Source organism: Pongo abelii, chromosome 5, assembly GCF_028885655.2.
Source record: "Pongo abelii isolate AG06213 chromosome 5, NHGRI_mPonAbe1-v2.0_pri, whole genome shotgun sequence".
Lineage (NCBI taxonomy): Eukaryota > Metazoa > Chordata > Mammalia > Primates > Hominidae > Pongo > Pongo abelii.
The window spans coordinates 80,138,398-80,156,530 of NC_071990.2; the positions used below are offsets into that span (position 1 = coordinate 80,138,398).

Here is an 18,133-nt window from a genome sequence, read left to right on the forward strand (position 1 = left end):
TCCAGGTTCTTAAGTGAATTAAGGCAAGAACAGAAAACCAAATACAGCATGTTCTTACTTATAAGTGAGAACTAAGCATTGTGGGAGCTAAGCATTGGATACTCATGGACATAAACATGGGAACAATAGACACTGGAGACCACTAGTAATCTACCTATTGGGTACTATGCTCACTGCTTGAGTGATGGGATCATTCATACCCTAAACCTCAGCATCATACAATGTACCCCCTGAACCTAAAATAAAAGTTGAAATTATTAAATAATTTCTTTAAAGAATCCAGGTCCTTACCCTCCATATGTTCTCTTTCCTAAAACACACCTGCCTACAGGATATCCCTCTGGTAGTTCTCCTCTTATCTCTCACCACTATCACCTTCCTCCCAATGTACTCAAAAACAAACCTCTTACTCTTCTTGAATCCAACTACATACATTTTTCCAGGGTGGAAAAACCCCTCATCAAACCAAAGGGTTTAAAATGTCAAAATTGAAATATGACATATTGGCAGAGGAAAAGAAAAGAGATTATCAGTAAGAAATATTGAAGGCATAGGTGTGTTATTTTATACAAGTGACAAACTTATGAAATTTTTTATCAAAGGTTTTTATCTATTTAACTAGAATATTTAACTGGAAACCATGCTAGGAAGTTCCAGTCGGTTAAGATGTGTGTTCTCTCTGCATCTTTATGATTCTCAGTAGTGCGAATGAGCTTGATAATTTGCATTATTAACCTGCATCATGGCCTGGGTCTCAGTTGCATATGTGCATGGTTTCAAGGAAGAAGCGACAAAAATGTCCATGTTTACTTGCATCAAGTTTTTCCAAAAAGACCATTTACAAGAAAAATCATCTTTATTTTATTTAACAGAAACACGAATCTCCTGCCCACTGTCACTCCTCAGTCATTGTGTTTATTCCACTATTTGATGTTGTTTTGTGATACAGAATTTATTTAATAGCAATCATCAATTTACTTTTTGTAAACTCTACAATTACTAGGGACTCAATACCTTCTCTTTTCTTTGCTGGTAATTCCCAGCAGAGTAAACTGCACTCTTTAAAATAAAACATTTACTTAGGTATGGGTGTATGATACCCCTCTGTCCCCTGTAGAGAGGGGACTGGCTCGTAGTGAATCCTAGGCTTCTATTGTCCCTTGCTCCCTATCTGTAAGTAATAAGCCTGCTTCATGGAACTTGTATGTGACTGTTCTATCTCACTAGATTCAGTGAGGTAACCAGTTCACAGTGAACCTAAGTCACATTATTGGCTTAAAACAATCATTTAACTTTCACAATTCTGCTGTTCAGGGATTTAAGCAGGGCTCAAAAGGGAAAGCTCATTTCTGCAACATATGCATTGACTGGAGAATCCATGATAGCTTTGCTCACATGTCACGTTTCTCAAATGTTTGACTGAAGTGGCTGGGACCTGGCTGATCCTCTCTATCTCTCCCTTCATAGGCTCTCATACTCTGGGGCTTCTTTTTCTGCACACGCTCTCTCTTTACATGGATTCTTTATATAGCTGCTTGTTTCCTCTCTGAGCGAAAACAGAAGCTATATGACATTTGAATGTCTGGGCTCAAAAATCCAAGAATATGACTTCTGCTGCATTAAATTTGTCAAAAAAAATTACAAGTTCAGTACAGATTCAAGGTATGAGTAAACAGATGTGCTCTCTCGGTCAGAGAACTGGCAAGTGCATGAATAATTCTTACTGGCTGTAGTTACATACAGTCTCCCACAGTCTGCCCTCTGGCCACAAAAACTCACATTACTTCCATATGCAAACTATAGTCAACTGTTTCAAAGACTCCCAAAGTCTCAACAAATTATAATATCACATCCTATGCCCAGTATCTCTTGATCTACATTGGGATCATACAGATGTGCATGAAATTTCATAAGTGCAGCTCCTTTCGATATGAACTGTGAAGCAAAAATGCAAGTTATCTGTACCTCCATGCCCAACAATATAATGTTAAGACAGACTAGAATAACCACATTAGACATTCATTTATAAAAGGGAGAAATGAAGGCACAAAGCAGTCACTAGTCAATAGAAATTCTGAAATACAACCAGGCTCATCTTATCAGTGTCCCCTAATCTGGAGGCAAGGAATGTTTCTTGATTCAGGTCCAGTTTTGCTATACGGAAGTGATTACCTAATCCATTGCTTCTAATAGCTTATACTTTTGTTTGCAGGGCTCTGGGCTCTACCTTCTGAATCATATTTCCTTTGTTCATAGGAAATTTTCCATGTTTGCCATCATGTAGCTGTCCCAGTCTACCTTTCACAAAGCAAGTTGAGGGCCCAGAGAAAAATGAAATGAAAAAAAAAGACCTTTTTTCATTTTTCACCTTCCATGTCCTTTAGTACAAGCTGATATAATACCTTAAGAAATTTAATGTGCTTCCTGTGTATCAAATTCTAAATTTGAAATCCAAAATAAATGTTATTATAAGTGAAAAAGTCACACATACAAATCTCTTCAAGACAAGCCCCTCTCTAATGCAGGCTTTGAGTCAGAGCATTGTGGAACAATATTCTTAAAATTCTTACAAGCTGTTTTGTCTAGCTGAGAAGGTTGATGAGGCACTGAGTTAAATTAGGGATCTTGTAACTACACTGTTGATTTGATCTTTACACTAAGGCCACATTTTATTGACAATGTCTTGAATTCTACCTTTTTCCTGGGCCCTTTCTCACTTTTAGAACATTTTTCTAACTCAAGAATGTAGGAATGAGAAAATGTTTTATTTTCCAACTCAGCAAGTCCTCAGTTGGAAATATTTTCTCTACATTTGACTTGAAAATGGAATCATTCCTGTTTAGTCAATATCATTTTTGCAATACCTTATAATATGTAGGTATAAGAGGCTGTATTAGTCCATTTTCATGCTGCTATAAAGACATACTCAAGACTGGGCAATTTGTAACAAAAAAAAAAGAGGTTTAATGGACTTACGTTTCCATGTGGCTGGGGAGGCCTCACAATCATGGTGGAAGGTGAAAGGCATGACTCACATGGTGGCAGACAAGAGAAGAGAGCTTGTGCAGGGAAACTCCCATTTTTAAAACCATAAGATCTCACAAGACTTATTCACTATCACGAGAACAGCACAAGAAAGGCCCGCCCTCATAACTCAATTACCTCCCACCAGGTTCCTCCCATGACACATAGGAATTATGGGAGTTACAATTCAAGATGAGATTTTGGTAGGGACACAGCCAAACCACACCATTCTGCCCCGGCCCCTCCCAAATCTCATGTCTTCACATTTCAAAACCAATCATGCCTTCCCAACAGTCCGCTAAAGTCTTAACTCATTTCAGCATTAACTCAAAAGTCCGCAGTCCAAAGTTTCATCTAAGATAAAGCAAGTCCCTTCCACCTATGAGCCTGTAAAATCAAAAGCAAGTTAGTTACTTCCTAGATACAATGGGGGTATAGGCATTGGGTAAATACTGTCATTCCAAATGAGAGAAATTGGTCAAAACAAAGGGGCTATAGGCCCCATGCATGTCCAAAATCCAGTGGGTCAGTCAAATCTTAAAGCTCCAAAATGATCTTCTTTGACTCCAAGTCTCACATCCAGGTTATGCTGATGAAAGAAGTAGGTTCCCATGGTCTCAGTCAGCTCTGCCTCTGTGGCTTTGCAGGGTATAATCCCTCTCCTGGCTGCTGTCGTGGCAGGCATTGAGTGTCTGTGGCTTTTCCAGGTGCATGGTACAAGCTGTCGATGGATCTATCATTCTGGGGTCTGGAGGATGGTGGCCTTCTTCTCACAGCCCAACTAGGTGTTGCCCCAGTAGGAACTCTCTGTGGGAGCTCCAACCACACATTTCCCTCCTGCACTGCCCTAGAAGAGGTTCCCCAAGAGATCCCTGCCCCTGCAGCAAACTTCTGCCTGGACATCCAGGTGTTTCCATACACCCTCCGGAATCCAGGCGGAGGTTCCCAAAGCCCAATTCTTGACTTCTTTGCACTGGCAGGCTCAACACCACATGGAAGCTGCCAGGGCTTGAGGCTTGCACCCTCTGAAGCCACAGCCTGAGCCACAGCCTAGGCTGGACACAGCACAGGTACCTTGGGACCTGCCCACGAAACCACTTATTCCTCCTAGGCCTCCAGGCCTGTGATGGGAGGGGCTGCCATGAAGACCTCTGACACATTGGAGACATTTTCCTCATTGTGTTGGGGATTAACATTTGGCTCCTAGTTAGTTATGCAAATTTCTGCAGCCAGCTTGAATTTCTCCTCAGAAAATAGGGTTTTCTTTTCTATCGAATTGTCAGGCTACAAATTTTCTGAACTTTTATGCTCTGCTTCCCTTATAAAACTGAATGCCTTCAACAGCACACAGGTCACCTTTTAAATGCTTTGTTGCTTAGAAATTTCTTCTGCCAGATACCCTAAATCATCTCTCTCAAGTTCAAAGTTTCACAACTCTCTAGGGCAGGGGCAAAGTGCCACCAGTCTCTTTGCTAAAACATAACAAGAGTCACCTTTGCTCTCATCCCTAACAAGTTCCTCATTTCCATCTGAGACCACTTCAGCCTGTCCATATTGCTATCAGCATTTTTGGCAAAGCCATTCAACAAGTCTCTAGGAAATTCCAAACTTTCTCACATTTTCCTGTCTTCTGAGCCCTCCAAACTGTTCCAACCTCTGCCTGTTACCCAGTTCCAAAGTCACTTCCACATTTTTGGGTATCTTTTCAGCAGCACCCCACTCTACTGGTACCAATTAGTCCATTTTCATGCTGCTGATAAAGACATACCCAAGACTTGGAAATTTGCAACGAAAGAAAGAAGTTTAATGGACTTACAGTTCCACGTTGCTGGGGTGGCCTCACAATCCTGGTAGAAGGTGAAAGGCACATCTCACATGGCAGCAGACAAGAGAAGAGAGCTTGTGCAAGAAAACTCCTGTTTTTAAAACCATCAGATCTCATGAGGCTTATTCACTGTCACGAGAACAGCACAGGAAAGATCTGCCCCATAATTCAACTACCTCCCACCAGGTTCCTCCCACAACACGTGGGAATTGTGGGAGTTACAATTCAAGATGAGGGGACATCTTGGGTGGGGACACAGACAAACCACATCAGAAGCCAGTTGCACATGCAAAATTTTGCCTGGAGGCCAGGCGCGGTGGCTCATGCCTGTAATCCCAGCACTTTGGGAGGCCGAGGCGGGTGGATCACGAGGTCAGGAGATTGAGACCATCCTGGCTAACACGGTGAAACCACATCTCTACTAAAAATACAAAAAAATTAGCCAGGCGTGGTGGCAGGCACCTGTAGTCCCAGCTACTAGAGAGGCTGAGGCAGGAGAATGACGTGAACCCGGGAGGTGGAGGTTGCAGTGAGCTGAGATCGCGCCTCTGCACTCCGGCCTGGGCGACACAGCGAGACTCTGTCTCAAAAAAAAAAAAAAAAAAAAAAAAAATTGCCTGGAAACCTGCTTAGCCAGATCCACAAAATCCTTAGGTATATTTTCTATCTTTATATTTCTGCACATAATAGTTTTTTCAAATGTTTCCTCACTACTTAATATTGGGCATTCTTCTCCAGCCTCCAATAGTAATTTGCTTACTGGTCTTCTAACTTCCATAAATAGTCCCATTGTTCTTCCAGTTTTTACCTGTAGTTCAGGGGCTGGCTGGGCTTCTTTCTACATCCTTCCATAGTGTCTCATGCATCAGAGGTTTTTTCTCTCCATATGGCCACTCTCTCAAGGACAATAAGTGAACTTCCTCACATAGCAGCTGTTTTTCCCTCTGATCAAAAGCAGAGGCTATGTGACCATTGCAGGCCTGGACCCAAAAGTCCTAGAATGTCATGTCTGCTGTATTCTATTGGTCAAAACAAGTCCCAAGGTCAGACCAGATACAGTTTACCCTCATCTCTTGATTAGAGAAGCCACAAGCAAATATGATATGCAAAAAACTCTTGGTCCTTACAGTGGGTTGAATAGTGGCCCCCAAATAAATGCTTATGTCCTAATTCCCAGAACCTGTGAATGTTACCTTACTTGGAAAAGGGGTCTTTGCAGATGTAGCTAAGTTAAAGATCTTGAGATGAGGATATCAACCTGTCTTATCTAGGGGGACACTCATCCAATGACAAGTGTTCCTGTAAGGGACACACAAAGGAGAGCCACACAGGCGGAAGAAAAACCATGTGAAGATTGAGGCGTATGCAGTCACAAGCCAAGGAATGCTGGCATCTGTCAGATGCTGAAAGAGACAAGGAACAGATTCTCTTAGAGCCTGAGAAGGAAGCACTGATATCTTGATTTTGGACTTCTGGCCTTGAACTGTGAGAAAATCAATTTGTGTTGTTTTAAGTCACCACGTTTGTGGTATTTGGTTATGGCGGTCACAGGAAACTAATATAGCAGGTATGTTTGAAATCAATCTAATACATTATGCTTATACTATTTTTAATGTTCAGATACTCATCATAAATAAGCTTTACAAAAATTTTGCTTCAGTCTACATAAATCAGATACATAGTATTTATTAATAATTTTTAAGAAAAAATTTATTTTTGAAAATAATTTTTGAATGGAATGATTTTATAGGATAATGAATATAAGAAAAATAATTTTCATTTTATAAATAGTTTTCAAACTATAAATGTTGTCCCAGTGTAGATTTTAAATTGCATACTTACTATACAAATAACTGTCTAAAGCATTGCTTTCTGCAATGATGGAAATGTCCGATGTCTTCCCTGTCCCATGTTGTAGCCACTAGACACACGTGAATATTGAGAACTTGAAATATGGTTTATGTGACTGAGAGTTAAATTTCAAATTTTATTTCATTCAGTTAATTTAAATTTAGACAAATGTGACTAGTGGCTACCATATTGGACAAGTGTTGGTCCAACAAATCCTTTTACAAGTTAGGTGGTATATACTTTTTTTCTTGTAACAGAATTTAAGAGGAACATAATTGTATTGCCCACTGACGGACTGAATTAGTCATGGCAACCACACATGGCCACATGGCAAGAAACACATGGCATGCATTAGGTAAAAGGTCAAGATATGTGTAATAAATAAACTATTTACAAATGTGAGCAGGATGTAAAGAAACCAAAGATAGTGTAATACCCTGAGAATAGTAACAAGAAGGTTGTCAATATCTTTGGGCCTAAAGGGATACAAGGGAGCGTTTACTAGGACCCAGAAGGAGATAGTATAGATTGGGTTACCTTGAAAGGGGATGTAATTTTTCAGGGAAGGAGCTGGGAGAATAAATAGCCATCTCTTCTCTTCCTCTAATCTCCTGCCAAGAGGTACTCATTGGTAAAATCCAGCTGGATGCAAGAAGGCAAGCATGCTGATATAGTCCATATAGGTCAGCCTCCAGGGAAGAAGTAAGGTAGAAGAGGATGGTATAGATCTAGAATGATAAATAGAAGATATCCAACACATAGAAAATTAAAATAAAATTATTATGTATTATAATGTGTTTTTGGCTGATCCAATACAGCTGATGTTTACAGAAATGAGTGACATCGTTATAATTAGACTTTTTCTATTTTGTTAACTTATTTATGTAAATGAGATTTCCATACTCTGAGCCCTGCCTCATTTTAGCAATAAGTGATTCATCCAAAGGTACATAAACTGAAAGGAAGGGAATGCTCCATTAATTTCAGATGTTTCCAAAAAATATGATAAGAATGATCAAATGTTTAATATATTTAAATTAATGGTGAGTTATAATAATATAATTACAATTTAATCCAGGGGAAATTTTTCAATAGCAAGGGCATATAGTCGAAGAATTTTAAAATTTAATTTATATATATCCAGAGAGAGATTATACAGTAATTAATAAAAGACTTTTAAGCATAAAGATATATTTTATTAGGATGAAATTCTACAGAGAATAAAGAATGAATATGTAAGTTCAAGACAAAAAAAAGAAACGATGTAAAATTTCTGACTTTTCTGAGTTTTTTTCCACAAGTGTATTTTTGTAAATGGATGAAGACAGGCATCAGGTTACTCTGGTAGGTGAGGTATCAGCGAAAATGGCAGAGTATGAATTCCAAAAGTCTGTCCCTCCACAAAAGCAATGCATAAAGTGGCACAACTGTCAGAACCAACTTTTTCAGAACCTAGAATGTAATCAAAAGCTTACAACAACCAGGGGAACACTTAATCAAGAAAAGCAGCCAAATCTCAGCATATGTCCTAGCAATTCCACTCCTGGGTATACACCCAAGAGAACTGAAAACATATGTTCACATAAAAATTTGTACATGAACATTCATAGCAGCATTATTAATAATAAATAAAAGTGGAAACAATCCCTCAACTGATGAATGGATAAACAAAATTTGCTATAACTATACAATGAATATTATTCAGCCATTAAAGGAAATGAAGTATTGATAGGTACTATAGCATGAATGAACCTCAAAAACATTATGCTAAGTGAAAGAAACCAGTCACAAAAACCCACATGTTATATGATTCCATTTATATGAAATGTCTAGAATAGGCAAATCCACAGAGACGGAAAGCAGATTAGTAGTTGCCAAGGGATGGGAGATGAAGGGAATGGAGAATGACTGCTTAATAGATACGGGGTTTCTTTTGGGATGATGATTAAAATGTTTTGGAGCTAGATAGAGGTGATGGTTCCACAATGTTGTAAATGTACTAAAAGCCACTGAACCATACACTTTAAAATGGTGAATTTTATGTAATGTGAATTGTAACTCAATTTAAAAAACTGTGGTATTAGGTTCCATTGGATACCTTAACAGTATGATGGATTTTTATTTGAAAACTCAGAATTTTCAATATTCTTGAAGTTACCATCTTTATAACAATTTAATCTAGAATGAAAAAATTTAGATATTACTTAAAAAATGTGTGGCAGGGTAGATTGAATCAAATGAGGCTGGTGATATTTGACTGTTTTAACCTATAAAATGACATTTCATATGATTCTATTGTTCTTCAAATTTTCTAGAAGGTATATGAACAAATAAGTAGATCACTATGAAAAGGATTAGAGAAAGAAGGTAAACTTAGCACTTGTTAACTTGGGAGAAGTGAGCTCCAGGTGAGTAAGAATTTTGAGAGGGAATGGAAGCATGAGCAGCGTGTGATGGGGGGGCAGCACACAAGCACCCCGACCCTGGGCCTGCAGCTTGCCTTCCAATGCTCCACCACTTACTGCTATGGAGCGTCAGACAAGTTCATTACCCTTAGCGTCTCAGCTTTCTGCATTGTAGAGATGATACTAGTACTTACCACATAGGGTTGTTCTGAGGATTAAATGACCTAATGTGTAAAAAGAGTTTAAAACAATACTGGTAAATACATGCTGCATTAGCAGGCCACTGCCACAATAACACTGCATAACAAACAAGCACAAAGTCTCAATGTTATACAACAATAAGCATTTATCTCCCACTCTGCACCTGTGGATTGGTTAGACTTGCCTCAGGCTGCAGGTTGGGACCAGGTCTGCTACATGAGTCACTCATCTTCCTTGGACCAGCAGTTAATCAAGGAACATTCTTCTCATGGCAAAAGGCAGGAATACAAGGAAATGTTAACGTCGCTTTTGAAGTAAGGCTTTTTCTTCTTAAGTTTTTTATTTCCTTTTGTTTTGTATGTTCTTCTAAATTCTTGTATTTTTATTGGAATTTCAATAGAGAAAACATTACTATCCATTAAACATTCCTTGGTTGTGAAGCAAATTCATGCTTCAGTCAAAAACACTGGTGTGTCCCATTCTTTGAAACAGTCATCTTCCCTTCTGCACCGAATGAGCTACATGAATCCCATACAACATAGATAAAGAGAGATGGAGAAATATAATTTCTTTGGATTCTGAATTCATTTTGATTATAATTTTCTCTCCTCTTCTTTTGACAAGCCAGTCTTACGTGCTGTCAGAGCAATTTTGTAGCATCTACTAAAGAGAAATAATTTGGAAAACACATCACATGTGCTAGCTGAGAGATTTATCTTGTCAGGCAGGTGAAGCAGAATTCAAGGGGAATTTGCATCTCCTCCCATAGTTTGGCCTGTGTGTTTTATTATCAGAAACCAACAAAGTTTTAATTCCACCTTCTTCTGTTTTCTGATGAGTAAACAAAGGAAGACGTTTTGATAAAGAGACTTAATGGGAGAAGCTGATGTATTATACCTTTGCAGATAATGCAAATTTATAAGCCTAAGGAAATACATTTATCAATTCCTCCCACCTGAATAGACCGTTTAGCTTGTGAGATTCTGATAATAAAGTAAAGAAAATCAACACTTTCTTCCCACATAGTACTGCTGTAAATTTCATGAAAAGTGATCACATGTGCCTGGCCAGGATGAAAACACCTTGAGATCAAGTCTTTACTATACTACTAATGTGTAGATGGTAGAGTCCTTTTGGCCAAAAAGCAAGAAAGCACCTTTGTTACAAGCACATAAGGTAGCTTCCAAACACTAATACTTTTTTCTGGGTTGCAATTCTAAACGGCAAAGATTGAGTGTGAATAATACACTTGATTTTGTTGACAGCTGTTATTTTATTTTATTTTTGGTCTCAGACAGGGTCTTGTTCTGTCACCCAGGTTGGAGTGCAGTGGTGAGATCACAGCTCACTGTAGCCTCAACCTCCTGGGCTCAAGTAAGCATCTCTCCTCCTCAGCCTCCCAAATAGCTGGGACTACAGGTGTGCACTACCACGCCTGGCTAATTTTTAAAAAAATTTTTGAAGAGATGGGACCTCATTATGTTGCCTAGGCTCGTCTTGAGCTCCTGGCCTCAAGCAATCCTCTGGCCTCAGCCTCAGCCTCCCAAAGGGCTGGGATTACAGGCATGAGCCATTGCATCTGGCCTCCCAACCATTCTTTTTAATTGCAGTTTAAATGTTTTACATTGTGATTATATTTCCTTAGAGTGAGGGAGCTTTAGCCTAGCCCCAAAATGGAAGGTGTAATATCACAGGAAGTCCTAGCTACTACTCTGCCCTCTGAAGTTCAACTAAAAATGATTATGTACCTTTGATCACATGTTTGATTCTCAGTCTTAAGAAATGTGTGTGTGGGCACTATGCAACCATTCATCATGATACCGATAGGGACAGGGGTGAGAGAAATTCTAGGAAGAAAAGGGCAGGTCCCTGGTGAAGCCCCACTCTCAAGACAAAAAGCCTGAGACTGCAGCCCAAAGTGAGAATTTATATCCCTGTTTTCCTGCTTGAATATTGCCTTTTCCTAAGCCACCCCTGGCCCTGCCCTGCCCCATCATGTGCCTATAAGGACCCCAGACTCAGCCGGCAGAGAGGAGAAGCAGCTGGATGTCAGGGACTATGGCTGGACATCAGAGAGAAGTGGCTCGACTTCAGAGGGACAGCTTGACAGTGTAATTCCAGAGAAGAGTCCAGCCAGAGATGGCTGGACTTCTGGACCTGAGGGGAAGATTACCTACCCATCCCATCCCCTTTTCAGCTCCCTTTCCCACTGAGGGTCACTTCCATCAGCAATAAAATTCCCTGTATTTACCATCCTTCAGTTTGCTCATGCAACCTCATTTTTCCTGGACACTGGACAAGAGCTCGGGAGCCATGAGTGTGGATACAAAAGGCTACCACACTGGTCCTTTGCCCTCACTGGTGGAAGGCAGCTGCCTCAGGTGAAAAGGCAGAGGGCCCACTGAACTGTTAACACTTAAGCCATCCACATGATAGAGCTAAAAGAGCACAGTAACACACCCTCTGGGGCTTCAGGGGTCTCAGGCACCCCCAACTAGATGCTGCAGGGCCTGCATGGAGTTCGCTTGTGCCGGTGCCCGAAAGGGCTAGCTGTGGCTTCTGCACCCACTCACCTGTGTACTCCCTTCCGCAAGGGGTGCAATGAGGCAGGTCAGAGCGAGTGAAGTTTGATCCTGCTGGCACTGAATTGGTCAGCTGGTTCCAGCACTCGTGCACTCCAGTTCCCACCTTGTTTGCTTGCATGCTTCCTCCTGCGAGGAGTTGAGAGCAGCGGGCTGAGTAAACAAGGCACCCCTGTCCCGAGTCCCACAATGGGGTCAAGGAAATATCCTGCTTCCTCACTCCTTTAAACTCTTTAATGACAGGAGAAAATTCTCATAGGAGAATCATACTATTTCTAAGTGGAAAAAAATAGAATACAAGCTATTTAAATAGTATAATTCCTATTGAGCAAGAAAAAATACAGTTATTTGGAAGGAAATACATCTAAATGTTAATAGTGGGGCTTGGAATCATTATTATTCATCCTCTTGCATTATCCTATATTTATGAACTGTTTACAGTAAATGATAGTTACTTTTATAACTTGAAAAGTTCCTAAAAATTAGCTCCCCATTCTTGTTCTGTCACCCAGGTTGGAGTGCAGTGGCAATATCACAGCTTACTCTAGTCCTAACTTCCTGGGCTCAAGCGATCATCTCTCCTCAGTCTCCCAGACAGCTGGGACTATAGGTGTGCACTACAAAACCTGGCTAATTTTTTAAAACATTTTTGTAGAGATGGGATCTCACTGTGTTGTCCAGGCTGGTCTTGAACTCCTGGCCTCAAGCAATCCTCTGGCCTCAGCCTCCCAAAGGGCAGGGATTACAGGCATGAGCCATTGTTCCCAGCCACCCAGGTGTTGTTGAAATAAGCTGGAAAAATAACATTGCATACACTAAAAACAAGATATAAAAGAGACTTTTCTAAACTTCCCAAAACTTCTATCTTCTGCCATAACTTTTTTTTCTTTATTCTCTTCCTGATGGTCTTAGTTAAGGTCATAATTTCAACCACTGATGTTACCACATAAACACCTTGGTCCTAGGTATCCAGACTTTGCCTTGTCCTTCAGTTCTAGTCCTGTAATACAGACCACTTGCCAAGTAGCTCTACATGGATATCTTGTAAGTATACTCAATATTAACCCCCAAACAAACTCATGAATTGTCCTCTGAGACCTGCTTGTGCTCCTGCTGACTCTGTTCTTGTTAATGACACCACTCGCTCGGTCATTACGAAGATAATCACACTGTTATTTTAACCCTCCTTTATCTTTCACATATGAACAATTGTCATCATATTTTATCTCAACAATGTTGCTTGAATTTAATTGCTCCTTTACATTCCCACTGGCAATATCCTAATTATACCTCTCACTTGGACAATGGCATTATACTTACCAAACACCTCACATTTATTAACCTTAACTTTCACAATAGTCCTAAGATGTAGGTACTCTTCTTATCATCTCTATTTTAGGTAACTTGCCCAAAGTCATAGAGTTTACAAGCAGAGCTAGGATTTGAACCCAGGCAGTCTAATGTCAGAGATTGTATGCATAATTTCCTGCCACATAGTCTCTAGATCAGTAATGGCAACAACAGCTACTCTTTAATTTTCACTACAATCCTGTGAAAGTAGCATTATCCGTATTTTAGAGATTTGGAAACCAAGGCTCAAGCAGGTTAAGAACAGAAACACCTCATGAGTTTAGTCGGCCTACTTACCCACCTGCCTCCATCAGATTAATCCTCTAAGTGCACCCATCTGATTATTCCTTAAATAAGAAAAAAGAAAAAGAAAAAATGATGTCCTTCATTGCCTAAGGAATAAAGTTCAAATTGTTTGGGCATTCAGGGGCTCCCCATGTCTGCTCACTTTCCAGCTTTATCTGCCACTTGTCACTCCAGCTGGGTAGGTCACCTGGCCTGCACTCAGCCATGCCCTCAGGTTCTGCCTGTACTCATAAGTACATTTTCATTTCTCACCACGCATCCCAGTTGTTGTGTATGTATTCTGTGCATATATTGAAAAGGTACCTTTGGAATTTTCACTAAACAGCAACCATAGATTAGGTATATTCTGAAGACTTCTCTGCCATTACACAGACCCTGGAAAGAGAAAAATCATTTAGTTTTTCCAAAGTGGGAAAATAGGCTTGACAGAGCTATCTTCTTGCACTCTCTCATGCAGTGGTGCCCTATGGTAATGCTGTCAGTTCAACAATGTATATATAAATAATAAAATGTAAAAAAAATGAGGATTGTGATGAGTAGAATGGAAGCAAGAAGCAGGTTGAGTCCTTTAGCTGTTAACCCTAAAAAGGATGGCTTGGATAATCCCAGCCTAGAGACCTCTTATGCCCAGATGGCTCTTTTGTATTGGTCTTCTGCTGTAGGCTAGAGCGCTGGTTTTAATCTTTTCCTCCTTCTCCTCTAGCTCCTCCACTTCTTCCTCCTCCCTCTTACCCTTCCTTTCCTTCTTGTCAGACCTTTTCATCCAAGAAAGTCTTACCAGGAGGTTCAATGTGAACTAGAGATTAAAAACAGAGCCGCTCTGCTGGAGGTGGGGTGGGGAGCCTGAAGACTTCTTCATCTGCATCTCACCACATCCCCCCTCCTTGCACCTGAAGAATTCTGCAGAGACCAGTTTCCAAGGGCTGTGTGGGCAGAGTGTGCATGTTCAGGCATGCATGCCTGTTTGCAGATGGTATGGAGAAAAAGGTGATTGTATTGTTCATAAAAATGTAACTTGCTCAAGTATACGCCCCCTTTCTTTCTAAATTACTTGCTTTTATATTCTGGGTTCCCTAGAACTTAGATTGAAATGCCATCCAACAACTATTTGTTTAGGGCTTGCTGAGCTGCTTTCATACTGTGAGGATTGAGAAATATATGAAGGAGTCCCTGCCCAAGAAATTGCATAATTTAATAGTGAGGCCAAGACTGTCATCTTCCTGAGAGTGACTCCAACATTCTAGATTTTCAGTTTTGATCTTTTGCTTGAACTTTAGCTGCCTGTTGGCCTCCTGGACAATCTCTGCTTGATTATCCTACTCTTCGCCTCAATTTGACTTCTCTAAACCTGAAACTATGTCCTTTGTCAGGAAATCAAGACGTTTGTAACATCCACATCAGAGTTGTCTGGTAAAGGAGTAAAAACATGGAGGAGCAGTAATAAACAGTGGAGATCATCAAAGTGACAAAAGTAACAAAAATAATTGGGGATTGCTAAGAGCTACTGTTAATTATTTGAAGGCTGTAATGTATGAGAGGGAGTAGATGTCTCCTGGAGTGAACATATACCTGCTATTACCTCAACGACCTTAGTTCCCTGCCTTTCATCTTGTCAGCATCTCTATGTTAATATGATTATAGTATTTAAAAACAAGTTTTTATATATAAATAGCCTTTAAATTACAAGTCAATAACTATATCTATAATGCAGCCAAATAAATAGAAATCTGTCCTAAAAATGGAGAAAAAACTAACCATGATGGACACTCTAAAAGAAGGTACTATATATAAAAAACAGTGTTTATTACAATTTCTGGGTAGTGACATATTTTGTGCATCCCATAGATCAGGCATGTTCAGTGTGGTATGGCCATAGACATGACTGGTATTTTATTTTCTTTTTCTTTTTTGAGATAGAGTCTCGCTCTGTCACCCAGGCTGGAGTGCAGTGGTGAGATCTCAGCTCACTGCAACCTCCACCTCCCGGGTTCAAGTGATTCTCCTGCCTCAGCCTCCTGAGTAACTGGGATTACAGGTGCCCGCCACTATGCCTAGCTAATTTTTTGTATTTTTAGTAGAGACGGCATTTCACCATGTTAGCCAGGATGGTCTCGATCTCCTGACCTCGTATTCTGCCAGCCTTGGCCTCCCGAAGTGCTGGGATTACAGGTGTGAGCCACCACGCCCGGCCCATGACTGGTATTTTCAAGAGTAATTTTGAATCCATCTTATCTGCTTACTTTAAAAACAAACGCCAAAAAAAGTGACTTTATTGTATTTGATTTTGCTGTAGAGAAAAAAAAACAAGGGTTGCAGAGTAGCAGACTGTTGCTCAATGTAAAGGAGAACTCCTAATAGGAGAGCTGCCCAAAGTCAGACTGGTAGTCTAGGAGGGCAATGTGTTTCCTTTTCCAATTCAGACATGAGCTGGGATGATGCACTGCATTCAGAGGGATGTTGAATTGAAAGTCCTTCAAAGTCCTTCCAACTAAACACTTTATGAGCATATGAATGTAAGTTCACCAGGAGGTCAGGGAGGCAAGAAACTAAAATTAGAAGGAGTTTTAGCAGAGGGGTCTTCTTAATGGAGGAGGTCATTAGGGCTTGCTTTGAAGGGCTGCTAGGTTTTTTAGAAGGGTTGAGTAAAAGGCATCATTTTGGGTGGGAAAAACATGATGTCAAATGTGTGGAAGAGGCTGGTCAGGTGCAGGAGAAGGAAGAGGGCAGTTGATGCTGGTGGGGGAAAGCAATATGATAGAAAGAGCCCCTGGAGAGAGAGTAGGACTGAACTGTGTTTGAGGCTATGGTGAGCTAAGCAAAAACCTGACAGCTGTTCATGTATTATCTGATAAACCTGACAGTTGCCTAAGGACATGTGAACTCAGGAGCAGCTCTGAAGTGCAAGGAGGTGAAAGAGCTGTGTGCTGTGTTACAGCTTCTTCTCCAGGCTGAGGAACTGGGTCTTGCCTAAGTACAAGGGGATAGCTGCCAATCAGAACTTCCAGTATATCCAAGGCAGAGTAACCTTCTTTTAGGTGTCTCTCTGCCTTGTCTATATTGAGATGAAAGGACAGCAAGAAAATCCGTAAACATCCTATTAAAGCCAGAACAGGACATTTTAAGAACTTTCATTTCACCACAGAGGTGAAAAAAGACTTTCAAAAACATCATAAAGATCCTTTGCTAGTGAACAAGTAAGTACAGATCATTTATTAAGGAACTGAAACACTTTCCAGACGTGGAATTGTTTACAAAAAAATACCCTTGAAGTTATTATCCATTTTGTAACTACCATTATAACTATAATTTTAATATACACTATATATCCAAATTATAATACAAAACCATTACAGGATGGTTTACAGCAGTGTGCAGCTGGGAGTGACAGTATATCCTCTGGACTGAAAATGACCCATCTCTCTGATGTTACTGGCCCCACTTGAGCCCTAGGGACAGAGCTGTGCATATTATGGCAAGCGGCCAAGGAAGTATCATGATGGTCCCATCAGCAACCCCAAAACTGTGATGGTTCTAGGTAGTTTGCATATTTCTGTGTTTTGGCATTATTGAGTTTCAACTGTATAAATCTGTATTTTCATTGTATTACTTAATGAGTACTTAATGAAAAGGGGAAAAAAGCAAAGAATACATTCAGAAAACAGTAGAACAAATTATGTTTCAATCAATTTGTACTTTTGTAATAAAGAGACCTCAAATCCTGAAATATTAACATACAACAGGCGAAGTTCCAAACATTCTTCTACTGTCATCCACTTGTCTATGTGTGAGGATAACGCTGGTTGTGAGCACAGAGGACTAATCACAAAACTCATCATTTGGGTAATGAGACCCTTAGTGGAATAAGATAACACTTTAGATTTATTCTGAAAAAGACAGAAGACTTTTTGGCTGGTGATACCCAGTGTTGTTTCTATGATATTACCTCCCACTGTAGACTATCGTGCCTCTCCTTGGATCCAACCATATTTTTGGATTGACCTATAATTGACCTCGGATTTATTTCAAATAAAATTTCCAAGATATTGCCGTTTTCCCCTTTCTTAAGTGTATATACAGGTGGGATTTAGATGGGATGAGGGAGGAGGGGACACTTAAATCAAGGGAACAGCCTGAGTAATGGCAATATATTCATGTATGAGAGAAGTAATAAGGAGAGTAGCCAGGCTACAGCAGACAATTTCTCCTAGAGGGGGATGGTGGGAGGTTAAGGAGGAATCTTCTGGTGGCACAATCTTATAGAATAGTGGGTGTGCTCGGTTGTAGAGTGGTGGGTGGGTGCCAAAGAGATGTGGAGGAGAAGAAGGTGGCAAAGATCACAGGTGGGTCTCTCCACTGTGGAGAGAACTGAGTTGCTATCCTGAGTGCAAAGGCAGGAAGCAGTACACAAAACCACCCTCACTTCTGACACCAAATGCAATTCCAGGGTTCCTGGAGACCACCCTCAGTTTCCATAGTTCACTAGAAGGACTCACAGAACTCACTGAAAGCTGTTATATTCATGGTTTTGATCTATCACTACGAAAGGTTACAGAATCAAATCAGTCAAGGAAAGTGATACATATGGCAGT

The 18,133-nt window shown here is 40.3% G+C and overlaps 1 long non-coding RNA gene across 2 annotated transcripts; it reads right to left on the reverse strand.

The window, feature by feature from the left end:
• Positions 1-676: 676 nt before the first annotated feature.
• Positions 677-14,826, reverse strand: LOC129059982 (uncharacterized). 2 transcript variants are annotated; one of them, XR_008526254.2, is made up of 4 exons: positions 13,848-14,826; positions 11,880-13,585; positions 7,238-9,568; positions 677-6,252 (listed from the first exon to the last, which is right to left on the reverse strand). It is a non-coding gene; the product is annotated as an uncharacterized LOC129059982 (long non-coding RNA). The 2 variants fall into 2 exon arrangements; XR_010140248.1 differs by having other exon boundaries at positions 7,238-13,585.
• Between the last annotated feature and the right edge of the window lie 3,307 nt (positions 14,827-18,133).